General features: G+C 41.9%; 1 long non-coding RNA gene across 1 annotated transcript in view; it reads right to left on the reverse strand.

The window, feature by feature from the left end:
* LOC108536837 (uncharacterized) overlaps positions 1 to 3,678 on the reverse strand; it is a 36,374-nt gene extending 32,696 nt beyond the window's left edge. The window contains exons 1-3 of the long non-coding RNA XR_001887631.1: positions 3,589 to 3,678; positions 1,181 to 1,459; positions 873 to 1,094 (exon numbers count right to left, since the gene is read on the reverse strand). This is a non-coding gene — a long non-coding RNA (uncharacterized LOC108536837). The remainder of the gene's footprint in view (positions 1 to 872; positions 1,095 to 1,180; positions 1,460 to 3,588) is intronic.
* Positions 3,679 to 19,157: the final 15,479 nt, after the last annotated feature.

A 19,157-nucleotide genomic window follows, 5' to 3' on the forward strand; every position in this document is an offset into this window, starting at 1 on the left:
AGAAGTATGATGAAGTGGTCAGGGAAGTCCTCATCAAGAAAGCACAGTCCGAGGAGCTTTTGAAGTGGGGTACAGAGGGAAGAAAATGCAACTGGATTGAGAAAGAAGGGAGGAAATGAACGAAACACAAGATTTGTTCTAGTAAAAGGCCTGGGATTACAGATTCAAATGCCTACAGAAAGAATCATAAGGTGGGCCAGTAGGCCCAGCGCGGTGGCTCACGCCTATAAACCCAACATTTTGGGACGCCAAGGCGGTCAGATCACTTGAGATCAGGAGTTCAAGACCAGCCTGGCCAACATGATGAAGCCCCATCTCTACTAAAAATACAAATATTAGCTGAGTGTGATGGTGCCTATAATCCCAGCTACTCAGGAGGCTGAGGTGGGAGGATCACTTGAACCTAGGAGCCAGAGGTTGCAGTGAGCCAAGACTGTGGCTTTGCACTCCAGCCTGGGTAACGGAGAGGATTGGTGGTGGGTTATGAGGACTATGGAGATTAGAGACCCTACCCCCAACTAGTCAGCTCCAGCCAGTTATCGCCATACAAAAATGTAGGCTCAATGTTGACCATCTTCTTATTTTTTGGAGGAAGTTAGAAACTCCAATTTTATGTTAAGTCACCTAATTTTAAGTCTTGGCCACAGTGTGTGCTAAACATTCTTAGCAGATGCTATTGGTGCTCCACTCATATCCACTCAGCACTCCCCTCTGCAGGTGAGGCTGCCTACTGTGATTGCCTTCAACTCTGCCTGAAGACACTGTGCACACATTTGACCCGCATGCAAGCATGTGGGACTGCCAAAACGCTAATGCCCTTGCAAGCAGCTCGCAAACAATGAGAGGAAAGTACATAAATATGCTAATCTTACCTCTCAGTTAGGATAGCTCTGAGATATGTTCTGTATTGCCTCCCAGAGTTTCCTTGTGTGACTGAGCTCCAGCTGCCACAGTACAATCTGGTAGATAATGTGCCATTCATTGGAATCCATCCCTTTTCCTTCTCACTTTCCCACTTGCCTGTGTACTGATGTTTCCTGGGATCACCTCTCAATAAACTACTTGGACACCAATCCATATCTCAGAACCTGATCCTGGGAGGAACCCAAACAAAGACACTGTTGTAGCAAACAAACTCAAATCCAAGTGGCGAACACAATGACATTTCAAACTCACTCACATCACAATCCAAAGAGGGTCACTGTGGAAACTGTTCCATCATCCAGGGAGCCAGGCTTCTTTCATAATGTGGCTCTGCATCTTCTATGACACCTTCCTTCTCTGCATTCAGTTGCAGATGGGGACAGAGAGAGAACGTGAAGGGCTGGGAGGAGGATTTTTACTGTCAAGGCCTGGGAATGGTGGCCAGCACTTCCGTTCATATCCATTGGCAGAACTCGTCATATGGTCCCTCCTACTTGCTAGGGACGCTGGGAAACGTAGTGCAGCTGTGCATCAACTGTAGAAGGAAATAGGTTTGCTGAACACATAGCAGTTTCTGCTGCTGCAACTTACTTACTTATTTATTTATTGAGACAGATCTCAATAAGGTGTCACCCAGGTTGGAGTACAGTGGCATGATCTCAGCTCACTGCAACCTCTGCCTCCAGGGTTCAAATGATTCTCCTGTCTCAGCCTCCTGAGTAGCTGGGATGACAGGTATGTGCCATCACACCCAGCTAATTTTTTTATGTTTTTAGTAGAGATGGGCGTTTCATCATGTTGGCCAGACTGGTCTTGAACTCCGGGTCTCAAGTGATCTGCCCACCTCAGCCTACCAAAGTGCTGGGATTATAGGCGCGAGCCACTGCGCCCAGTCTGCAACTTATTTAGATGTTGTAAAAATACTGTCCAGGCCAAAGAAGCTATGCTTGCGGACCAAAGTCAGCTTATGGAACACCAGTTTGGAACCTGTGGCCCAGATATTATTCCCTAGAGTTGAGGGTGAAAAATTTTGCTAGCAAGCCACCCAACAAGTTCTTAACTTGCATAGAAATATTTGCCACATTTTATTCAACAGTGTGGTAAAATGACTATATGAAAATCGAATCAATTCTCTGCTGACTGAGTTTATAATTTCAGAGAGAAAATGATCATTTCATTTCTGATAGTTCTTACATGAGCAGAGGGTCCCTAATGAGATAGCCGTGACTTCCTTCATCCTCTGTCAAGTGATTATCTATCAGTAGGTCGTGTCAGTGTAGCCCCACTTCCACCTCATCTTCACCTCTCCCCGATTCCCTACGCTCCAGCCCCACTGCTTGTTTCTCAAACTTGCCAAACTTTTTACACCTCCAGAATTTTACAAATGCTGTTCACTATTCCAGAAATGCGTTCCTGCTCTCCTGTCTTCTCTTTGCCTCATTCTTTACCCAACGGGGTCCCCGGTATCTGTCAAGTCTTGGCATAGATGTTCTTTCCTCATAGAAGCTTTGATTGACCACCCAAAACAAAGGGGCTTTTCTCCACCCACCATTATTCCCGCTTCTTCTATCTATCATGATTCAGAACCGTATCTGCATGATTAACACACAGCTTCAGAGGCTGCTCACTACAGCACTGTGCATGGAGCACTCAGTGCAGTATTTGGACATTGTCAGAGTTCAAAGATATCTGTTGAATAAATAAATGAATACCAAGAAAACTTCACTGCTTTAGAGAAGTTTGTGTGGGTACCTTTTATAATTAAAATAACATCTCCCCATCTGTCTTGAAAGTTTAGTTAAACTTGATTGGGACTTAATGAAGAGAAATATTTATATATTGAATGCTACCTAAGGCAAAGAAATAAAATAAAAATCCTCTCTTTATCTCAGAAATCCCTGAACTTAGTCTCTTCTAAAACTAACCTAGATACAACTCAGTGTGATCATTTATGTCAACAAGGGTGGAGAGATGAAAGCTCTTTGAAAAAGTGAAAGTGACATTACAATGCAAAATGTTAATTCCTAAAAGCATCATTGACCCAAATAATCTAACCAGTTGCCCAGGGGGAAAAAAATAGGAATCAGCTTTGATTTTTCCCCACCCCTTCCAATCTCTCTGCCATCATTCTGAGCTGTACTTCCAAATAGCTCAGCTTCACCTCTTGCCTCTTCCACTTTTGCCCAAGATTGTGTCAATCCAAGCTGCTGAATGCATAATGAAGCTGTCTATCTAAGAAGCACAGTTACTTATTTAGTTAGAAATGTAATTTTTTGTTTTGGGGTTTTGTTTGGGAGGGATTTGTTGCCAAGTGTTAGAATTTGAAAGTGTTTTCCCTATAGGAGGCAGATTCGGAAGTCTGGCCTGAGACTCTTTTGGAAGCTGAAACTAATTAAAATCTTTTTTTTTCGCCCCTGTAGCTAAGACGCAGCAGGGGAGATAGTCCAGCATTCATTTTATGAAGGTGTAACTATATCCACTAACCTCTTGTGTACCACATTCAGCGTCTGCCCCAAGGCTGCCACACCTGCTCAAACACCTGCCCAGTATGTGAGTATTTGGTAGAACAGTATTTAATAGCTTATCTAAGGGCACCCAGGGTTACCCACCTTTACCTGAGGACAATAGAGTCTTGTTCCACATATTTATTGCCTATACACTCACCTGAGTGAAGTACTATCCTGGTTTCACCTTCTATGAGATCTGATAAGCAACGCAAAAGACAAATAGAAAAAGAGAAAGAGAGAAGCTAAAAAATAATTGTGTGTCATTTAAAAAAAAAAATCACAGGCTGGGCGTGGTAGCTCACGTCTGTAATCCCAGCACTTTGGGAGGCTGACCCAGGTGGATCACAAGGTCAAGAGATCGAGACCAGCCTGGCAAACAGGGTGAAACCCTGTCTCTACTAAGCCTCTGTTTTGTCACAAAAGGGCAGTGGTAATAGGTCATGACCCACCTTACTTGTGAAGATGCAATGAGTTAACACACACACAATGCCTGGCACATCATCTAACACATTACCTAGCACACAAGACACGCTGAACCAAGGTTTGCCATCATTCTCCTCAAAGACCACACACAGCTAGAGGATTGAGAGCAAGGCTGCCAACCCTGGTTGTTTCATTCTGCTCGTAAAGCTTCTGTATGTTCCATTTGCAAAAACTAAATTCAGAGAAAAATAACTGGAAATAGAAAAGGGTGGTCAAAGAGAACACCAGAACCGGAAGGAGGCGAAGACCAGTTCCTTGTGTATCTGGAACTTGCCCTATAGGGGTCCTTTGCCTCCTATACCAGGCCCTGGAGGAAAATCTGTTTGGTGAGCTAACAAGTATTTGTTTTTCTAATCAGGAGAAGTCTCTATAAGGCGCCTAGAATTCTCATCCTTGATGGTGAAAGAAATTACAATGTGCATATTCTATTGTTACAGGCCAACTCCTCGTTTTCCTTCCCCCAAAACTGCCTTTTCCCACACCTTACTCCTCATTCTCCCCGTTCTCCGCTTCTTGACATTGGCCTGGTTCTTCAAGGGCCACCTGAAATCCCACCACCTCCCCAGGGTTCTGGTCTCCCCTTTCTCTGAAGGCTGAAACATTTATTTTTAGTTTAAACATTTAATTGGTTTTCCTGTTTCATAGGGACTAATACCCCCCAAATAGATGATGTACTTCCTTTGTGTACTCCACAGGGATTGATACTAAGTTTCAAACCTAGAAAGTTCTAAATAGATATGCACTTTGTATAAATTATTGTTGAGAAGTGGACTGATTCTAGCATTTGTGAAACTCCCGCCTGGTAATATGTCTGTATTACAACTGAATACAGTTATTTTAAAGGTATTTAAAATACCTTTAAAATTTAAAATACCTGTCAAGTTATTTTAAAGGTATTTTATGCGAAGTACATAGTCCACAGTAGAGATAGACACTTCTGCTCATGCTAATTTCTATGCAATGGGGCAGGGGAGAGGAATTAAGAGTTGAAGCAACGGAAAGGAGTGTGCTGAATACAGTTGTAATACAACTGAAAACTTGGCACAGAGTTTTAAGGCTTGGTCCCCACCCTCAGGGTACTTTCATCCGTGAAGAGAACAAAGCCTGGCCAGGCATGGTGGCTCATGCTTGTAATCCCAGCATTTTGGGAGGCTGAGGCAGGTGGATCATCTGAGGTCAGGAGTTCGAAACCAGCCTGACCAACATGGTGAAACCACATCTGTACTAAAAACACAAAATTAGCCAGGCGTGGTGGTGCATACCTGTAATCCCAGCTACTCAGGAGGCTGAGGCAAGAGAATTGCTTGAACCTGGGAGGCAGAGGTTGCAGTGAGCCGAGATCACGCCATTGCACTCCAGCCTGGGCGACAGAGTGAAACGCCGTCTCAACAACAACAACAACAACAAAAAAAAGAGAGAGAGAGAGAGAGAACAAAGCCCACAGCCTTTTATAACTGAGAGGCACTGAGGCAGAAAAGTTAGCATTATGGGTTAATTTCCCTTGTTTTTTTCTTAACAGTAAAATGGATATAACAATGGTACCTACCTCATGGGGTCTTTTTCAGGTTTAAGTCAGATAGTGCAGAGCCTAGCATATCCTAAGAGTTCAAATATAGCTAAGGTAGGTTCAGAAATTAGAAAAGCAATTGCTCAAATGCCAGGGAGAACAACAAACATCTTATAATTAAAAGGCTCAACTGGGTATATTTCCAGAGACAGCTAAGCTGCTGTCAAGTTATTTTAAAGGTATTTTATGCTAAGTACATAGTCCACAGTAGAGATAGACACGTCTGCTCATGCTAATTTCTATGCAATGGGGCAGGGGAGAGGAATTAAGAGTTGAAGCAACGGAAAGGAGTGTGCTTCAGGGCCTGGGAAGTCCCAGGTGGGAGGTGACTCTGAAAGTCAAGGTCATCATTGCTCTCTCCTACCTGAATCAAAGGAATGAGTAAATTGGAGACAAATTGGTAGAGTTCCAAGTCATGAACCTGAAAGAGTTTCGTTGCTTTATATTCCATCATGAGGAGAGCGTAGGGTTGAGTATGCTGACCTGCAGTGAAACTGTGTTTTATTTTTTTCAACAAAGGCCCTATTTCAACACAGGCAAAATTTCCTTATTTCTGAGGCTGCTTTAAGGGAAAGCAAAAGGGAAAACAAGCAGGCAGATCAGACATTACTGAGCTGAAATCATCTGGGCTCAGAGGCATCTCGTGAGATAGCAGACGGACTCTATGAGCCCTTGGGTCCAACTTTGGCACAGGGGGCCGGGGGGTCCCACTCTTTGAAAAATGATTTTGGTCCACACTAATGTGCTCTATTAAAGGAGCTCCAGGAATCCTTTGAATAGGATTCTAGCAGTTTCTAGTATTTGCTGGTCCTGTTGGAAGTATCCATAACACTAAAATGCAGCTTCCTCAGCCACTGCATTTAGGGTAAGGGTACCACACATAGCAACCAGGGGCATCTTGTTCAAAGCCTCCCATTCCAAATTTAACTTGTGTTTTTGGTGAACTTGGCTGTGGATGGAGTTGACACCTGCCAAGAAGGTCCCAGGTTGATCCTATTAATACGCACCACTGAAGCTAAGGAAGTTACAGTGCTAAGTTGCACTTGGTTGAACTATAGCTTTGAATGTGATCATCCTCCTCGCCTGAATGAAAAGAAAAGAGAACCACCTGCAATTAGATTCAACAGAAGCATGTGCTGAAATACATACAGGAAGTTTTGCAGGCTCAACAATGACAAACTGAAAGTATTAGGAAAATGATAACGTATACATCCTAATAATAGTAACTTAACAGAGAACATTTCCTGCCTCCTTACTCTGTGCCAGGTAGTATACTCAAGACCATACCTGCATTATGTCAGAGTTCTTGCATCACTCTGTGTGGTAGGTACTAAGATCTTCCTTTTATAGTTGAGGTACCTGAGGCACTGAGAGATCAGGTGCCTGCCTAGGTCACACAACCAGAAAGTGCAGAGGCAGGACGTGAACGCAGATTGACCAGGTTCCAACGTCTCCACTCTTTCTACCAAGCTGCCACTGTTAGTCTCTAATGTAAGCTTCATTGAACCAACTCACAAAGCACCTGCTGGGTGTGGGGCAATGTATAAAATCCCCGGGGGCACAGAAAAGAAGTATAAACTTGACTGTGCTTGCAAGATAGTTCCAAAAAATCAATGAACTATTTGTGTGGTTAGTAATTGGATTAGAATAAGGGCCATCTCCCAAAGAAAATAGTAATCCTTCCCAGGGTGGAGACCACATCTGTTTTCCTATCCTGAGAGCTTTGCTCAAAGGCCTATACCTCCCAGGCTCTGGACAAACATCTCTTGATTCTGACGGGAGGGACATGGTGTCATAGAACAAATCAGGTCTTATGGCTGAAGGTCCTGAGTACTGGTCCCAGCACTACCCCAAACTTGTCCAGTGCCTTTGACAAGTTAACTTACCTCTCTGGGGATTAATTTCCATGTCTACAGAAAAGAAATAATAAAAATAAAAGTTAATGTATTCCCTAGCCTACTTCACAAAGTTTAGTGGAGATGAAATGCAGTAACTATACAAACATGCTATGGCCAGGTGCGGTGGCTCATGCCTGTAATCCCAGCACTTTGGGAGGCCACAGCAGGTGGATCACTTGAGATCAGGAGTTCAAGACCAGCCTAGTCAACAGGGTGAAAACCTGTCTCTAATAAAAATACAAAAAAAAAAAAAAAAAAGTCAGGTGTGGGGTGCAAGCCTGTAATTCCACATACTCAGGAGGCTGAGGCAGGAGACTTGCTTGAACCCGGGAGGAGGTTGGAGTAAGCCAAGATTGCGCCACTGCACTGCAGCCTGGGTGACAGAGCAAGACGCCATCTTAAAACAAAACAAAACGAAAACCTAAAATGTGCTATGCAACTTTCTTTATGAGCTTCATTCCTTGAGAGTGCTGAGGAAAATCATGGGAGTGGATATCCCTGAGAGCTGAGTGTTTGGGCATGATTTCATGAATGAAGGGGACAAATGAAGCGATAGAGTCTTGTGGATTCTAGAAGCCTTAAATTGGCCAATTCCCATTTTATGTTTGAAAGCCTGGAGTGGGATGTGAAAGATGTGATACTAAGTTCTCTCCAGCTTTGAGTTCCAGGATCTCCTTGTTTGGTGAAAGGAGCCTTGACACTTTTTCTTCCTGTAAACTTTGTCATCTTCCTTCTCTGCTTGGCAATTCATGCCTAACGAGTGACATTTCCTAGGGGCAAGATAGCATAACTGTCAAGAATAGGGTCTGGATTGGAATTCCTATTATTGAGACAATTTTTTTGGTTTACATGTAACCACCCAATGGGTTCACCTTGCTGCTGCCTAGACAAAGCCAATTTATCAAGACAGGGGAATTGCAATACAGAAAGAGTAATTCACGCAGAGCTGCCTGTGCGGGAGACAGGAGTTTTATTATTACCCAAACAGTCTCCCTGAGCATTCTGGGATCAGAGTTTGTTTTTTTGCTTTTTGTTTTGTTTTTTGTTTTTTTGAGACGGAGTCTCACTCTGTGGCCCAGGCTGCAGTGCAGTGGCCGCATCTCAGCTCACTGCAAGCTCCGCCTCCTGGGTTTATGCCATTCTCCTGCCTCAGCCTCCCGAGTAGCTGGGACTACAGGCACCCGCCACCACGCCCGGCTGGTTTTTTGTATTTTTTTAGTAGAGACGGGATTTCAGTGTGTTAGCCAGTATGGTCTGGATCTCCTGACCTCGTGATCCGCCTGTCTCGGCCTCCCAAAGTGCTGGGATTACAGGCTTGAGCCACCGCGCCCGCCCCAGGATCAGAGTTTTTAAGGACAATTTGGTGGGTGGGGGGGGAAGCCTGTGAGCCAGGAATGCTGATTGGTCAGAGATGATATCATAGGGAGTCAAAGCTGTCTTCTTGTGCTGAAGCAGTTCCTGGGTGGGGGCCATAAGATCATATGATCCAGTTTATCGATTGGGTGGTGCCAGCTGATCCATTAAGTGCAGGGTCTGCAAAGTATCTCAAGCACTAATCACAGGAGCAGTTTAGGGAGGGTCAGAATTTTGTAACCTCCAGCTGCATGACTTCTAAATCATAATTTTTAATCTTATGGCTAATTTCTTAGTCCTACAATGGCAGTCTAGTCCCCAGGCAAGAAGGAGGTTTGTTTTGGGAAAGAGCTGTTATCATCTTTGTTTTAAACTATAAACTAAGTTTCTCCCAAAGTTAGTTCGGCCTATGCCCAGGATGAACAAGGACAGCTGAGAGGTTAGAAGCAAGATGGAGTTGGTTAGGTCAAACCTCTTACACTATCTCAGTTACAATTTCGCAGTGGCTGTTCAATCATTCTAAATCTCAATTTCCTCAGCAGAAAATAAGGAGATGATAATAGTGCCAACTTTATAGGATTATTGTAAATTTTTTATACAAGACAATTCCTATAAGGAGCTTAGCCCAGTGGCTAGAAAATATATGTAGGCCATTGTTAATATGCATATATAGTTATAATTACTGCTTATATAGTTATAATTTTCTATAAACTGTATAGTTCATACAGTTATAATTACTCTTTTTATATAGTTATAATTTTCTTCAACCAGCCCTATCTTCAAATATACTTGTTGTCAGTTAAAGTTCAATATCTTAGAAAGAGATTTTAAGGCCTTGGGAAAGGTTAGTGAAATCAACAAACTGGGAGTTGCTAAAAAGTTCGTTATAAGGCAAGAAGCCAGAAACATCACCCTCCCTGGATTCCGGCTGTTCCCCAATAATCTAAAGAAACATAAATAGGACAAAGAAATCTACTTCATAAGATTATGAATAAGTGACATGCAAGGATTTTTTTTATTCTATAGCCCCTGTCAGAGCATTGAGAAAGCAAACTTTTCGTGAGGCAGTCACTGTCATTTGCTCTTTATTGCCTTAAATTTCCAGGTTGTAGAACCCGAGGGTCAACCCCCAAGCATCCCCGGAAGAAAAGTACACTTTGAATAATTACAGTCCTTTAACTTTCCTGATTCAATCTTCAAAGGCCACGAATTGCTTCCAACAAAGAAGCTGAAGTGAAAGAAGGAACGTCAACAAAAATGTGTGTTTGTGTTATCTCTTCGCTTTCAGGGTTTATAGGTTTGGGGAAAGTTTTCTTTTCGGTGGAATAGAAGAGAAGAAGAGAGACTAAAAGCATTTCTTAGACTTCCAGAAGCAGTAATGGAAAATCTCGACCCTAGGGTCTTGCTTTCTTCCTAGAAATAGAATGCTCCTGAAGTTCCCGGGAGGGCCCTCGGCAAACAGATGTCAATCATTCCATCGCTTGTTTTGCTAGGTGGAGTCGCTGGAGCTTAAAGAAGGGGAAGTAAACTCAAGCGCACATCCTGGTAACCTCTAGCCACGGGTCAAATTTCACTGACGTCACTTAAAAATGACCAAAGACCCGCCCCTGTGAAAACCCCGTGGGCAGCCATTTTGTCTCAAGGAAACTGCCCAGATCTGATGTAAAGTAGTTCCGGACGTCTCTCGGTTGTATATGGCATTTCCCTGAAATAGGCAACTCTTTGAAAAATATCATAGCGCAGAACAAAGTGAAGTACTCTGTGGTGAAGTTGAAGTATACAGTCACCAAAGAAACTTACCCTCAGGCTGCACAGTAAAAGTTGGAAATCCCAGAGCAGCAACTTGGAAATCCCACCTGCTACATATTTGCCTGAGTACTTTAAGGTTCTATGGAAAATTGTCTCTCTGTGTAGATTAACCTTAAATAAACGTGTTCCGTTTTGATATGGTATTTCTTGTTTCATTTATCTTGCTTTTCTCCTCTATTTTATAATAAGTTTCATTCACTCTGTGATACTTTAAGAACAGACAACCTTTCACCAAGGGATGTTGCTGTGATAAACCTCCAAGTCGCAAACACAGGTTTTAATCTTACCCCAGGGAAGTCCTGCCTCCCTTGTAGACTGGTTTATGTCTGAGTGGATTTGCCTATCAGCGTCTTTTCTGATGAGGCATGTAGCCCAGCATGGCAGCAAAGAATCCTGCAGCAGGCAGATAAAGCTTTCTAAAAATGTTTTAATTTTACTTTTAATGGACAAATAATAATTGTATATATTTACAGGGTACAATGTGATGTTTCAATACATGCATATATTGTGGAATGATCAAATCAGACTAATTTACCATATCCATTACCTTACATACTCATTTCTTTACAATGAGAACGTTTAAAATCTAGGCTTTTAGCAATTTTGAAATATACAATCCATTATTGTTCTGGTCAATACACTGTGCAATAGATCACCAGAACTTATGCCTCAGATAAAGCTTTGAATCCTGTGAATCCTGTTACCACAGAATAGCAAGTGACCTCAGACCAGCTACTTAACCCCTCTAAACCTCAATTTCCTCATCTCTACTGTTGAGACTATAATAGCATCTACCTCACAGGGATGTTGGAAGGATTACATGCTCTCATGAAGGCTTAGTAAATCCTAACTCCTACTACATTATTTTATTGAGGTCTCATTGAATTAGACACCCAAGAGAGAGAAAATGAAAGGGAAGTGCTTAACATTTGTGACAACCTTAACGTGATCTGCACATTTCCTAAAAATTGTAACACTTGTATGACTTCATTTTCCCCAAGATAATATATTATTAGTATTTTGGAAAGTGTAAGATGAAAAATTGTTACCCTGAACTGCAATATCCTACTTTCTGGCTTCAAATCCTTATCTATCCTGCACTTCTCACTATACCTTCTCTTAGACCTCATTAGGGTCATCCCATAGCCTGTGCTTTGGTTCCCATATCCTCCCACCTTTCCAGAAACTTTCCATGTGTCAGTTACCCCTTCTCTCCTCTCAGCTAGGTCCTTTCCATAAGTAATCAAGCCCTAGATCACTCTAGGCCTTTCCATATTATGAAATAATATCCCTCCTATCTCTACTCTATTTCTCTCTTTTCCTCCAAAGCCAGTCTTTTAACAAATTATGTACTCACTGCTGCCATTTTTTTCAAGCCTGCCTCACTCTTGAGCACATTACAAACTGATTACAAACTGATTTCTAGCCCAAATATTCCAAGTTGCCCTCACAAAGATCTCTAGTGGTCTCCATGTTGCTAAATCCAAAAAACTTTTTCGGTCTTTATCTCATTGGCCCTCTTGCTGATGCTGGGCACAATCCCTCTTGCTTGGACTTTATTGCCTCTGACACTACATCTTGGTTTTCCTTCCAAGTCTCTGACTGCTCCTGTTTTGTCTCCATTTCTGCCTCTTTCTCCTCTGCCTTCCATTAAATACTGAAGTTCCCCAAGTCTCAGTCCTAGACCCTCTTCTCACTTTGTATACTGCACTCTCCTGACTATCATTATGAATCATGATTTCAGTTATGTGATACCAGCTTACATCTCCAGCCCAGACCAGATCTCTGTGTTCCAGACCCAGATGTCCAATTATTTATTTACCACATCTCCATTTGGAAGGCATTCCTCTTCAGTTTGCTTAAGACCAAGTTCATGATCTTCCTCAGCAAACCTGCTCCTCTTCCTTTGTTCTCTGTCTCAATTAATGATACCATTATCCAGCCAGCATATATCATTCTTGATGCCCTCTTCTCCCTCACTCACCATACTTAATTCATCACTAGGGCCTATCTCTTTCATTTCCTAAACGTCTCTCAAAACAATCTTGATTCCAATATTTCCATAGTCATCACCATAGGATAGTCACTGTAGCATCAATCTATGCTGCCATCATCTCTTTATTCTCCTGGGTTTTCTCTCCATTCATTCTGCTTTCCCAGCCCCAATTCCTTTCTCCACATTGCAACCAGTCCCACCATGTCCTTCCTTAAGACTTGCCAATAACTTCCTACGGATCACAGGAAAATGATCAAAATCTTTAACACTGTGTTGCAAAGACAGCCTTTCCATAGTATCTGTTTTCTCCTTCTATCTCACAAAAATCTTTCGTTATTGGGACAGCAATATATCTCAGACACAAATTAAAAAAAAGATAATTCCTAACCTCCTTTACAGAGAGGAATAACCTATGCGATATAAGCAGAAGTTGTTAAATGGAGTACCCAGGAAAATCCTTTTACCCTTGCCCTTTGAGTTCTTCATGTTTGAAATGTGGTTGTGATCACTGGCACTCCAGTCTCCACCTTGAGACCTTGAAGGTAGAGGCTAGAACAGAAATGGTAAGGTAGAAAGATGAAAGAGGTGTGGGTTCCAGTGACTTGGGAGAACCATGCTACAAGACTTGACTTTCTACTTCTGGGCTTCTTCTATGCAAGAGAACAAAATCTTTACATAATACATTCACTAGTTGGATTTCTGGCACTAGGAGTTGCAGTCAGTTTCTAATTGATACACACAAGATTTGCAAGGCCCTATGTAGTCTTGTCTCTGCTCTTGTCAATCAGTCACATTGGCCTGATTTTAATTCAAATACACCTTGTTGCATTTCTTTTTCTTTTCTTTTCTTTCTTTGAGATGGAATCTTGCTCTGTGGCCCAGGTGTGAGTGCAGTGGCGTGATCTCAGCTCACAGTAAACTCCGCCTCCTGGGTTCAAGCGATTCTCCTGCCTCAGCCTCCCAAGTAGCTGGGATTACAGGCACCCATCACTACACCCAGCTAATTTTTGTATTTTTAGTCGAGACAGGGCTTCACCACGTTGACCAGGCTGGTCGCAAACTCTTGACCTCAAGTGATCCACCCATCTCACCATCCCACAGTGCTGGGATTACAGGCTTGAGCCAGCACTCCTGGCCCCATGCTGCATTTCTGCACAGGGCCTTTATACACTCTTTCCTCAGTCTACAAATTTTCCTCTCCAACCCCTCATCCTCCAGCCTGACCAAATTTACCTCTACTCATCTTTCGGATTTCAGTTAGAGCAAGACTTTCTTAGGGAAGTCCTCCTGAGCCTCCCTTTTTCCTCTTCACTCCCCTCTTTCCACCAATCTAGAATAGGTTCCTTTGTTCTGTGCTGTCATGGAACTATATTCTTTTGCTTCAGAATATTTTTCTTAGGTTTAGTACTTAGCTATTCACTGATGTCATTATTTGGTAAATATCTGCCTTCTTTATTAGATTTAAGCTTTATGAAAGCAAGGGCCATGTCTGTTTTTGTTCAACATTTTATTCCCAGCACTTCACACAGTCCTTGGTATATATTCTATGCCTACTAAATAATAGTCAAATGGGCTGGGCACAGTGGCTCACAGCTGTAATCCCAGCACCTTGGGAGGTCGAGGTAGGCAGATCACCTGAGGTCAGGAGTTCGAGACCAGCCTGGCCAACATGGTGAAACCCCTGTCTCTACTTAAAAAACAAAAATTAACCAGGCATGGTGGTGCATGTCTGTAGTCCCAGCTACTCAGAAGGCTGAGGTGGGAGAATCACTTGAACCCAGGAGGTGCAGATTGCAGTGAGCAGAGATTGTGCCACTGCACTCCAGTCTGAGTGACAAAGCAAGACTCTATCTTGAAAAAAAAAAAAAGAAAAAAAGAAAAAATGAATGTATGAATAGGGACCTCAATTCCTTTTTTTCATAATCTATATCAGGCACTTTCATTCTCTCTTGCCTCACCCACTCTCTTGTCAAAACTCCATAATGTTACACTAATGTTAGCATCATGTTTTATGGCTTAAAAACAACTTTATATAAATTATCCCATTTTCAATATCTACAACAACTATATAAGGTATGTAAATAGTGACGAATCTTTTTCAAACAAGGATTTCAACATAAAATCAGTCCCTTCTCATCTGTTTAAGTAGTCACCAGAGTTTTTGACCTCATTCTGTCTCATTTAAATCTTGAGCCTCACTAGCAAATTACAATTTTGAGAATTCTCCAACCGATGTGTAGCCATTCAAAATACATATTCAAACAAGCAACAAGGAAAGACCAGCTAGGAAAGAAACTCAACATCACCATTGCCTTGTCCCCCAGATACTGTATTCTGTGTTCAATTTGATTCTCCTGACCTTAATCCCTTAGCAAAGTGGTTCTGAAACTTGAGCACGCATCAGAATCACCTGGAAGTCTTGTTAAATCAGATTGCTGATCTCTGATCCAGGAGGCATAGAGTTTCTGATTCAGGAGGTCTGGGATAGGGTCAAAGGATTTGCATTTCCAACAAGATCCCAGGTGATGCCAATGCTGTTGGTTCAGACACACTTTGAGAACCTCTGTTTTAGTGGCTCCTCAAGAACAGAAAATCTGTTTCTTTCTTTCTTTTTTTTTTTTTTTTTTTGAGACAGAGTCTCACTCTGTCCCCCAAGCTGGAGTGCAGTGGTGATCTCAGCTCACTGCAAGCTCCGCCTCCCAGGTTCACGCCATTCTGCCTCAGCCTCCCGAGTAGCCGGGACTACAGGCGCCCGCCACCATGCCCGGCTAATTTTTTAAATTTTTTGTATTTTTTTTTTTTTTTTTTTTTAAGTAGAGACAGGGTTTCACTGTGTTAGCCAGGCTGATCTCAATCTCCTGACCTCGTGATCCGCCCACCTCGGCCTCCCAAAATGCTGGGATTACAGGCGTGAGCCACCGTGCCCAGCCGAGAATCTGTTTCTTTAAGAACCTAGCAGTGGATAAATTTGCTGTTTGGCATTTTTAACAGCAGCCTGCAGAGCATGTCAACAAGGGTATAATTTCTAGCTTACCAAGGGCAACACAGTAGAGTTGTGACTATCCTGAGAGCCACTGAGCCACTGCATATTACCCCATGGGTCATGAGGAAGAGAAATCATCTAACCTCAGTGTGTAAGCCCTGGTTGTTGGGTGGCCTGCTCAGACCTCTGAACCTGCCCATCTCTCAAGACTATGGATGATAGCAGCAACTGTGTGTGCTGATGGGTAGCCTGCATTTCAGTTTGTGTTTCAGCAGCTCAAATAACCCAGCCCAACAAGCACTAGGCCTCAAAACACAAAGAGTGTGAAGAAAGCAGAATGGCATCTCCAACTCCACTTTATCCCTACAGATGGCTTGGAAGGTAAGATGATTTCTTCTATAATCCTAGCCATCCACCCTCCTGTGAAAACCTTGGTAATCATAAAATCTGCGTGTCTTCCAGCTGTGTCCCACCAAGATGCTTGTGCTGTTTTATCTTTTCATCCTCAGTTTCTTCCTAAAATGGTTTGGGGAAATTGTTTTATTCCTAAAATATGATTTTGCCTGTTTTTATAATTGATTTTGAAATCTGTTTTGGATGTAAGGTTCAGGGCCAAAATAAAGACTGGTAAGGTTTAACTATCATTTCATCCATTCAACAAATCTTTAGGATAGATAATAGAGATGCAAAGAAAGAAAAATGTCCTCATTCTTCTTTTCATTTTAAATTTTTTAGATAGAGTTTTGCTCTTGTTGCCCAGGTTGGAGTGCAATGGCACCATCTCGGCTCACTGCAACCTCTGCCTCCTAGGTTCAAGCGATTCTCCTGCCTCAGCCTCCTGAATAGCTGGGATTACAGGTGCCTGCCACCACTTCCAGCCAATTTTGTATTTTTAGTAGAGACAGGGTTTCTCCGTGTTGGTCAGGCTGGTCTCAAACTCCAACCTCAGATGATCTGACCCCCTCGGCCTCCCAAAGTGCTGGAATTATAGGCATGAGCCACCGCGCCCATCTGAAAAATGTCCTCATCATTCTTGCTAAGGAAATTTTCTGAAGCCTCACTCTTCTTACCTAAAAACTGAGGATAATTATAATAACCCCTATCTTTCGCAGTTACTGTTGTAGTTAAAGAAGATAAAACTATTAAGTTTCTAGCAGAGTATCCAGTGCATTGTAAATACTCGATACAAGCCGGCTGTTATTAAATTAGGTAGAAAGATGAGAATACTGGTGTTTCAATGGAAAGGCAAAAAGTATTCTTTTATCATAGTTTTGAATAAGGAAGTTCTTACAGAGGAAAGTGTAAAATTTTATTACATCTCCCATTGCCAACATTACTATCCAAATATTTACTTATATTAATCACAGGTCTCTGCTTCAGGTGAATTGCGTATTGCCTATAAGCCAGTATAAGGTGTGTTTTTACAGCAGCTCTATCTACCACATGTATCATGACTACTACTACTAAGTAATAATAACTACAACATCCCTCCAGCCCTTGCTATGTACCATGCACTATTCCTAAATGCTTCACAAGTATGATCTCATTTAACCTAGGAAATAAATACTATTTTTCATGGTCCTTTTACATATGAGGAAACAGATACCCAGAGAGTTTAAATGACAAGGAAAACTTCATGAAGGCCAGGCACAGTGACTCACGCCTGTAATCCCAGCACTTTGGGAGCCCGAGGTGGGTGGATTACCTGAGGTCAGAAGTTCAAGACCAGCCTGGCCAACATATAGTGAAACCCTGTCTCTACTGAAAAATACAAAAAGTAACTGGGTGTGGTAATGCACACCTGTAGTCCCAGCTACTTGGGAAGCTGAGGCAGCAGAATCACTTGAACCTGGGAGGTGGAGGTTGCAGTGAGCCGAGATCTCACCATTGCACTCCAACCTGGGCGACAGAGCAAGACTCTGTCTCTCAAAGAAGGAGAAAAAGAAAACTTCATGCAGCTCTTACTATAAACAAGAAGGTATACTTTTCAGATATGTGAATGTGAATCTGTCGGGGGAAAATTATCAGGCATGTAAGTATTTCTAGGTCTTACACCAAAGAGGATGCTGGCCCCAATGCCCCATTTCTTCTCCTTTCCCCATCTAAGGAAGGCCCCAGCTTGCCAGATGGTCTATCATGTTGGACTTTTGTGCTGCAAAATTATTAAGAAAGATGGAGGGATGAGAACTGAAGCTACCATGGTAATCCCTCTTGTCTCTGACAGTTGCTGTTATGGAGTGAGAAGCGTACCCCATTGTGGCAGGATTCTTATCTACAAAATGGGAGTGACACTATTTGAATTTCATGTTAGGCCTTGAGTATACTTTATCTGTATTGATCCCATTGTGCCACACCTTTCTCTTTACCTCTCTGTCTTCATTTGTGAAATATGATTAAGAAAGTGGTATACCTCACAGGACTGTTGTGAGGAATGACTCATGGCTATGAAGGAGTTTGTACAATGCAACATTCTATTTAGGGCTTCAGTACGTTTTTTATTGTTTTCAAGGACTAATTTTCAAAGCAATGTGACAAAGTAGATAGAAACCTTTTCAGAAATGTTGGAGAAAGTGATTACTAATGTTAGTCAATAGTCATCATTTCATCACCTAAAAATAAATGCAACTTTGACATTTGGTCATGCAGCAAATATAATATTTCAGAACCTGAGGAAAAAAAAAGAAAGATGGAGGGAGGAAAGAAGGAGAGAAACTTGGGTTAGGGCTGTGGGAGGGGCTTGGGGAGTGATGAAAAAGGAAATACGGGATTGATACAATGTGTATTGAAAGTAAGTGAAAGACAAAGGAGGAATTCTGAGAGGTATGTATTCTCACGTGTTCTCAATAAATATCTTCAGTTCTTTTTCAATGATTTTTTGGATGCCAAATTGGGTTTCTTTGATTGACAGACTGCTTTGAAACTGGACCATATAGATGGACAACTTTTAAACATTACAAGGGCATATTTAAAACACTATAACTTTATCAAAATTCTTCCAATTATATGTGCTTATTTGCGATATAATATGCTGGTGACAACAAAATTTGTAAACCTTCGTTCTGTGATGTTTCTTACATTACTCATTGGTCAGAACACCTAGAAATTATAATTTCCTTTACACAAGGCCATGGACTATTTATATGTCTGATTCCCTCGGAGAATAACCTTAACAAAGTTGTGAGGTTGGAGATAGATTAATGGATTTGAAAACAGGAAAATATCTTAAAGCGATGGAAACACTCAGGTTCATAGACAGGTTTACTTCTGGAAACAAAGACCTTGTTACAAAAACTCTGTGCACATCTCTGCCTCTTCACAGAAAAGTGTACATACAATACCCTTAACAAATCAAGTTTATGAATTTTCTGTTACTATAAGTTTCCTACTAATTCATTCATTTTAAACAGTAGACCACAAGCAATTGTGGGTACAGAAATATTAAGAAAACATTATGGGGACATTTTTAATAACTGAGAAAATTGATATTCATTAGCTAAAAGTTTTCTAAAAATTGAGGATATGCTGCCACCATTTTATATTAGTGGTAGAACATTGTGGTTCTGATCATTGAAAATGGCCTTCTGTGACAACAAAAGCAGAATCACTGTACTGAAAACAAAGGTAGTTACAAAGATCA

Source organism: Rhinopithecus bieti, unplaced genomic scaffold, assembly GCF_001698545.2.
Source record: "Rhinopithecus bieti isolate Rb0 unplaced genomic scaffold, ASM169854v2 scaffold_641, whole genome shotgun sequence".
Lineage (NCBI taxonomy): Eukaryota > Metazoa > Chordata > Mammalia > Primates > Cercopithecidae > Rhinopithecus > Rhinopithecus bieti.